The following is an 8,198-nucleotide window of genomic DNA, read 5'->3' as shown; positions in this document are numbered from 1 at the left end:
GCGCACTGTTTAATCTCACTGATGGATTTTTCTCTGTAATTTGCCATAATTAGTACTGACATGCGTATGTCAGTGTGGAGATTTTTGCTGAAAACAAATTTAAAATTTTCTTCTTCCTCCATTCCGGTTTCATTTCTGTAACCAAAATAAGCTTGGAAGATTCTTTTGTAATAAACCTTTGGATGTTCATTTTTTCCCTGCTTGACCTTGTCAGCGGCTGGGAAACCAGTAGGTCCTGTGCAGGGGTCGTACTCTTTGATCAGAGCTTCACACAGAAGTTAGTAATCCTTTCTCGTTGCATCAGGTAGACGCTCGATGAAGGTGAACACCTCTCTGTCCGAAGTGAGCCGTATCAGACTGATCTTATCCTCTACCATAGCATTAGGATAAGATCTCAATCTGAACTCCAGTTCTCTGAGGTACGCTTTTGTTCCAGATGAGCCTTTTTGTCCAGGTACAAAACGTTGTACATATTTTGAGATTTTTTGCAAATCATCCATTGAAGGAGACAGTTTCCATGCACTCTGTTGCATGTTTTGTGGAGGAGACCTGTTCAGGTCTGTTCCTGCCACTTTATGTGAGGGTGGGTTACGAGCAGGAGGTGCAACAACGTCTTTCTGAGGTGTATGTGGGTGGCCTGGACTCTGTCCACGGTCTTCAACTCGCCCCACGTCAGAAATCTTGTTTGTTGCCGCTCGTAGTTTTTCTTCACATGTTTTTAAGCGTTCCTGTGATGTATGATAATCACTTTTTAAACGCATATGTAGCTCTTGTACAAATTGTTTATCTATTTTGCATTCTTCCAGCTTTTTGTTAAGCACATCTATTTTGCTATTCAGCGAATCAATTTCTGCATTTGCATTTTGCTGTGATTGAAACATCTGTTCAGAATGTTTTCTTGTGAGGATTTCGTGTTCACTTTTAAATTGAAGGAAGTGTTCTTCAATTCTCTGAACCACCTCTTTTTCACTGTTTAACCTTATTGCAAGGTAATCAGCTTTCTGAACAACCGTATAGAATGATTCTTTCAGCAAAATTGCAATTTTAGCCAGCTTTTCATAGTTTGGCATTGTAATTTCTGTAGAGGTCACACTTTCTGCAACCTCCTTCAGATTGTCCACTAACTCTTTTGGGTTCATGCGCTCTGCCTGTTTATCATATGGATGTAAGGAATCTGTCAGAAGCTTCAACGCGTTCTTTAAACAGTCCCTTATCCCATAAGCATCAAAATCTTTCCCTAACACACCTGTCATGTTTTTCACTGTGTAGCAATTTATCTGTTTAAAAACAGTTGCAAGCTTCAGATATTTTACAGGTAAATATTTGTATTCGAGTCAATGAGTTTTCACACTATTTTAGCTTTTTGGGTTTACACAGAAGTACTGTTATAAGTCAACTTATTCAAATGTGGGTACCTTTCTCAGGTTTTACCCCAATTCATGAATATTTAAGTAAATGCTCTTCTGGCAGTGTTACTTTTTGTGCTTATTTTTCAACAGATACTAAGTTACCACGCTGTTTTTTAGTGTATTTTACTCTAAAGCACTGAATTTTTTAATAAACCGGCAATTTTTTCTTTAGTCTCACAGCAACATTGGTTTAAAACGTTTTTTAAACTGTTCTGTTCCAGAAATTTGCTATTTTAACAGTTACTCATAGAACTAAGTGGTGAAAAGAAAAAAACAGTTGATGTATCAGGATTAATCAGTCCTTCCTTCAGAAAAACTGTATTTACTCCTGTCCTCCTGTAAAGCTTCTATTTAAAATTAAATAGGAAGATGTATTTGTTTAGGTGGCAACTTAAACAGAAAAATCTCTTTTTCCTGATAAGTTTACTCTTATTTAGTGATTTTGTAATTAAACGTGTATTATCTCTCCAGCAAATGAGTAAACTGTTCAACTCTGTGAATATTTGAACCGTATCTTTTAAAAAGTTTCTAATTTTATTTTGTACCTTTTTTAAGGAATTATCAGTGAATAAAATCTTTTTGGTAAATGCTTCTTTGCATAAATACCTCTTACTTTTTAAAATGCAAGATAACAGTGATTATTCAGTTTTGAAGAAGTTTTTTAACTCAAAAATGCCTTACATAAATAAAAAGAACGTTTAATTTCACTCTTTACCTAAAACTGAAGTGAAACTGCGATCTAAGTTTCTCCAGGAGGGTGCAGTGTTTAGCTTTTTACCAGCAGGAGTCTATGACGACTTCCTGTGACGTTCGGTTGACATCTTGTTGTTAGCCGCTTAGCTTAAAGTTAGCTTCGGCTAAACTCGGTTAAAATCAACATTTCTGAACGAATTTAAGCGTAAACGTGGCGTAATTTCAACAAGCACGACTGTTATGCATGAACACGAGTTTTATGGGACATATGCAGCTTTATTTAGTGATTTTAAGCACGGCAAAGCTCATTTCCGACATGGGGGAGTGACGTGACACGTCATTCATCCAGTCGTTAGCTGTTAGCTACAAATTAGCATCGCTAGCGTTGTTTAAAAACATCATTTAATGACGAATTTTAAACTCTAACGTGGCAAAATTTCAGCGAGTATGCTTCGAAGCACTTAATCAGCGTGTCAAAATCACTTTAAAGCGCTTTTTTAGCTTTAAAAAGCAGATTTTATTTCCCTATGAAAACGAATTTCATTTCCGGGTGACGTGATTGACACGTCCCTCATCCAATGAGAAAGCGGCACAGGGTGACTGACATCCTGTTCCAGCCAATGAAAGCGTTCCACGGCAGCTATATTCAACAAATCAGGAAACGTTAAAGCAACCAGCATGCTAGATTCACGTGAACTAAAATTCGTCAACTTTTCGTCTTTTAAACTGTCAAAATGCACTTTTTCTGTTAAAAATTGTAACGAGTCAACTCTTAACTGTGTTCTGAGACGGCGCTCAGCTTTTAAAACGTCTCTCCATCCATTTAAAATACTCGTTCAAACTTAACAGAACCGAACTGGACCACAGTCCTGGTCTTTCAGCAGAACCTCCGTACTTTTAAACAGAATCAACGTTTCCCACAGCTCATAAGCTTAGCTACACATAGCAGTCGTACAAATTCAGCTTTCATAAAGACTTATGACACTATTTCAGCTTTCTGTGAGCTCCCTGAGCTCCACAGACCAACACGCTTAAAAAACATGCAGCGTTTCGCTTCAGCGGCGCAGCTCCGGCTGCGTTTCAGCACAGCTGTTAAACTGTTATTTTATCAACATGCCAACATGTATAAAAATCAATTTTACACGTTTTTACAGTCATTTATGAGCACGTTACGGGGCCACCAATATGTAGTAGTACATATACGAGATATATATGCATACATTTACACAGTCAGAAAGATGAGGAACTCGTGAAAAAGTATGCATATATATCTCGTATATGTACTACTACAAGTGTTACCCCACATCTTCAACTGCCAGTTTATTTCTTTTAGCAGTATTTTGGCTGTTTCTTCTTGAGTCATGACTACTGAGGGCATCCAGACTCCGACTTGATGAACTGCCGGCGAGGCATGTTTTCCCTCTTCTGTGTTATTGGCAGTAAAGTCAAACTTTGTTCCATTTTTTCCCATCTGGTTTACATGTACCGTTCTTATACATGTTACACAGTGGGGTTTCCACATAAATTCTAATCTGACATCCCTTAGGTATTGCTGGGATGGTTTTCCTGTTGTAGCATGCCTGACACTTGTACATAGGACAGTCAGTTGTGATGTTCCCTATCAGGCAGCTTTTGTGTTTCAAACATGTGAAGTTACTTTGTCTGAGGAGAGGTCGACCAGGAACACCATGGCACCTACGACAAGGAACCTGATGCCCCAAGAGCTTGCACTGCCATCCGACGGGCGCCTGCTACCACCTTCTCCCATGTTGGCTCCTGGGTGGTCCCGATCATCCTGTCAACAAAGACCAAGGAAACATCAAGCTGTAGAAACAAGAAAAACTGCTTAAAGATAAAGAAAAGATCGATTTCTCTCAGGTAACATTTGTTTACAGGCACATTCACCCATTTTTCTTCCCCTGAATACAACACTGAAACTGTTGAATCTGCTCTATTTTGTCTCCTTTCTCTAGCACCAAGGGAATGTCACCCTGATATCTACAGACCACACCCAACTCCCCTTGATAATCTAAATCAATTACCCCAGCTTGAATAGTGAGTCCTTTCAAGGACAATCTGGATCGGGGTAAAATGTGTCCATACATTCCTTTAGGACATTGCAGACTCAGACCAATTTTTATAACTTGAATTTGACCTGAAATCAATGTCACTGGCTCTAGAGTCCTCAGATCTAGTCCAGCAGATCCAGGAGTTGCTCTGACAGGCAGCTCTGCTCTGTCATCAATTTTCCACATCCTGATTGGTTCTTTGTCTGGGGTGCTGTACACACTAATCATCCTATTCAAAGGAGTGGTGCCTGGTGCAATGGGTCTGTTATTCAATTGAGACACAGCCTGTAACAATTTTACTTTCCAGTTAGTCAAATCATGTTTGTCATTTATTTTTCTCAGCATTTCTTTTAACAATCCATTCATTCTCTCAATCAGCCCAGCAGCTTGTAGATGATAAGGAATGTGATAAATCCATTCAACATGTTTTTCCCCTGCCCAATCTTTAACTTGTTTTCCAATAAAACGGGTCCCATTATCTGTTTGTATCTGAAGGGGAACCCCATAAAATGATTCCATCATACTAAGACATTTTAAAGTAGATGTCTGATTTGCATATTTACAGGGATGAGTCACCAACACACCTGAATATGTATCTATAGCCGTACATACATATCTACACCCCTGTGACATGGGCAAAGGGCCAATGAAATCCATCTGCCAGATTTGACCTGGTCCCTTTCCTCTGTTTATTTGTCCCTGCACATGCTGTGGTGACCCTCTTTTCTGATGCTGACATGCTTCACATTGCTGTATTGCCGTTTTTATGTCATCCGTTTTGTTCTACACAGTTATTGTTCTAGCACAAATTACTCCGGGCTGAACCACATGTTCTACAAATAATCAGACAATTCTTCATAAATAACCACTTCATGCAAAAGTGTCAGCAATATAAAGGTTTTTTTTTTAAACTTACATTTAAAATTAACTTTTATTTATTAAAAAATAAATCCTTCTTCTGGTCTTGGCCCCACTCAGACTATTTAGCTCATCAGTTTCTCCAAGCAGATTGTTCTAAAGCCTATGTGCAGCAAGTAAGATATTACTTGTTCATCACTTTTTCCACAGAACCCCTCTTGAAAAGAACTGAACTTTTGCTTTAAATATGAAACAACTGCAAAACAAGATGGTGAATTTTTTCATCTCAGATGTTTTTAGATACTTCGGGTTGTTTTAGATGCCGTTAAACTTCAGCTGCAGATGAACCAGTTACAAACAACATATGATGCACTTCCTTCAAAGCAGCCAGCTTAAAACATCCCCTTTAAGTGCTCTGATGACATTTTTATTTTAGACATTTCAAATCCACCCTTTTTCCCTTCAATCATCTTGGCTTTAGGCATTTTAATTCATCCTTTGTGGCCCTCAATGTCAATGGTTGGGCCTTTAATGTCAACATCAGGTGTTTTAATTTCTCATTTGACCTTTGGCATTTTAACATCGATATCACCTTCAAGTTTGGGGCCTTTTAGTTTAATGTCAAAATCTGGGCTCTCTAATTTTGGACCTTTGATATTCAATGTTTGGCAATATCTGCTTTCAGAAGGTTGATGTCAACATCTGGACCTTCTACTTTTGGCCCTTTCAATCCAAATAATGGCATCTAGCCCTCAGCTCTTCTGTTGACACACCATCCATCTCAGCTGGAGGCACTCCTGCCTGTATTAACGCCCTCCAAAAAGCAGAGCGAGTGGGTCCCTGTGTATTATTTCGGTCGTCCCTTCTCGGCCCACGACCCATGGGTTGACTAAATGTTTTTTCACGGTTTTCATCCCTGTCTGTGTTCCAATCTCTGAGTGTACCCAGTTCCAACACTCGGCTTCGAACATCAGTCATTGGAACAACATGCACTTGATAATCTGCTGCCAAACCCACAGCCAGTGCATCTCTCACACACAGTCGATCCAGTGTTTGCACACATTCCCTTAAGGTCACCCAATGCCCCTGTAAATCAGGCCAATCCAATGCTCCAGGAAACATCTGTTGGACTGCCTCTGCATAAACTTCAAACAAAGGTCTCGAGTCTTGCAAAGCTCTGACTTCCTGTCGGTACGCTGAATTCACTCCTACCTGACCTCCACCTTTATCCAACAGCCTAGCTACCCAAGCATCTGTGGGTTCTCCAGTCTGTTGTTTATATATTTTAGACAAGTAGGCGACCTCTTCCTGAGTATAGTAATCATTCCAAGGCGCAGGGCATCCCCCGCCGCCTCTTAAACAAAGTGCTATCAATTGATGCGGGGACTTGCTCGATCCCGGCACAACTTTCTCTTTGACAACATTTTTACTTTTTTCAAAAAATACAGGGACTTGCTCGATCCCGGCACAACTTCTTATGTCTCAATTTTCTCACTCTCTTTAGCTTTTCTTTTGAACATTATGCGGCACTCTTTCCAATATCCTGTTCGTGACGCCAAAATGTTTTGGGATATATTTCCCTCTGGGATTAATAAAGTTTTTTTTTTTTTTTTTTTGAATTTGTTTAAATAAAACCAGTATTCGGAAGAGTATCAGCACAATGGTCAAAAAGAAACACACACACACCGCTTCTGCTAGAATAATTCAGATTAACAGCGTGAAAGCAAGCAAAGTGCAATCATACTCAGATACACACACAAGTGTCGATTGTCATCAAATAGCTCTCACCGTGACACAAAGGCTGGAGAGCCGGTTCAGCCTGGGTGGAACCATACCATACCATACCAATTTATTTATATAGCACTTAAAACAGCAACAAGGCCAACCAAAGTGCTGTACAAAAGAACACAAACATGCACAGCAGACAGGAAAACATAAAATAGAAATACAGATACAAATAGCAGCAGAAGCTAACTAAAATGGCCAACAGAGTAGAGAACAGACCGGCCCAAAACAAATCACACCGTGTTAAAGGCAAGCGAATAGAAGTGGGTCTTCAAGCGAGACTTAAAGACTGAGAGTGTGGGAGCCTGCCAGACACTCAGTGGCAACTCATTCCACAGTCGTGGACCTGCAACAGAGAAAGCCCTGTCACCCCTGAGCTTACGACGGGTTTCTGGGACTGAGAGAAGCTTCTGGTCTGCTGACCTCAGAGAGCACGGTGGGACATATGGCTGCAGAAGATCAGTGAGATAGGATGGGGCGGAACTGTTCAGTGATTTAAAAACATACATGAGAATTTTGAAATGGATCCGAAGATGAATGGGTAGCCAATGCAGGGAGGCCAAAACTGGCGTGATGTGCTCTCTATAGCCTGTACCAGTTAAAAATCGGGCTGCAGCATTTTGGACCAGTTGTAGACGAGCAATGGAGGACTGACTGATTCCAAACAGAAGTGAATTGCAGTAATCAAGCCTAGATGTTATGAAGGCGTGGATCACTGTCTCAAGGTTCTTTTTGGAGAGTATAGTCTTCAGCTTAGACAGCCATCTCAGCTGAAAAAAACAGGATTTTACCATCATGTTTACGTGACTGTTGAGTTTTAAGGACGGGTCCATTATCACCCCCAGATTACTGACCTTTTGTTTCTCTAGCGGGGCTAGAGAGAAAAGGTCAATGTCATGGTTCATGAGTGAGCCACTGGGATGGAACAGCATGACCTCAGACTTCTTCTCATTGAAGCTTAAGAAGTTTAAAGCCATCCAGTCCCAGATGTCAGCCAGGCAGTCAAGAAGAGGCTGAATAGAGCGTGTGCCTCTGTGCCTCAGGGGGAAGTAAATTTGGCAATCATCGGCGTAGAAAAGAAAGGGTATGTTGTGTTTGCGGAAGATAGCACCTAGTGGCAGCAGGTATAAAGAAAAGAGAAGGGCACCGAGGATGGACCCCTGCGGTACCCCCCACTGGAGCGCTGTCGATGCCGAACTAAAATCTTTGATATTGACACAGAAGGTTCTGTCAGAGAGGTAGGACCCAAACCATTTAAGGGCTGACCCTGTGATGCCCACCCACTGCTCCAGTCTAGAAATGAGGATCTTGTGGTCGATAGTGTCAAAAGCAGATGTAAGGTCCAATAGGACCAACATCACAGAATCACCTGCGTCTGTGGAAA

The sequence above is a fragment of the Nematolebias whitei genome, chromosome 11 (genome assembly GCF_014905685.2).
Source record: "Nematolebias whitei isolate Nwh7 chromosome 11, NemWhi1, whole genome shotgun sequence".
NCBI classification, from domain to species: Eukaryota; Metazoa; Chordata; class Actinopteri; order Cyprinodontiformes; family Rivulidae; genus Nematolebias; species Nematolebias whitei.
Note: the sequence above shows the minus strand (reverse complement) of the source record.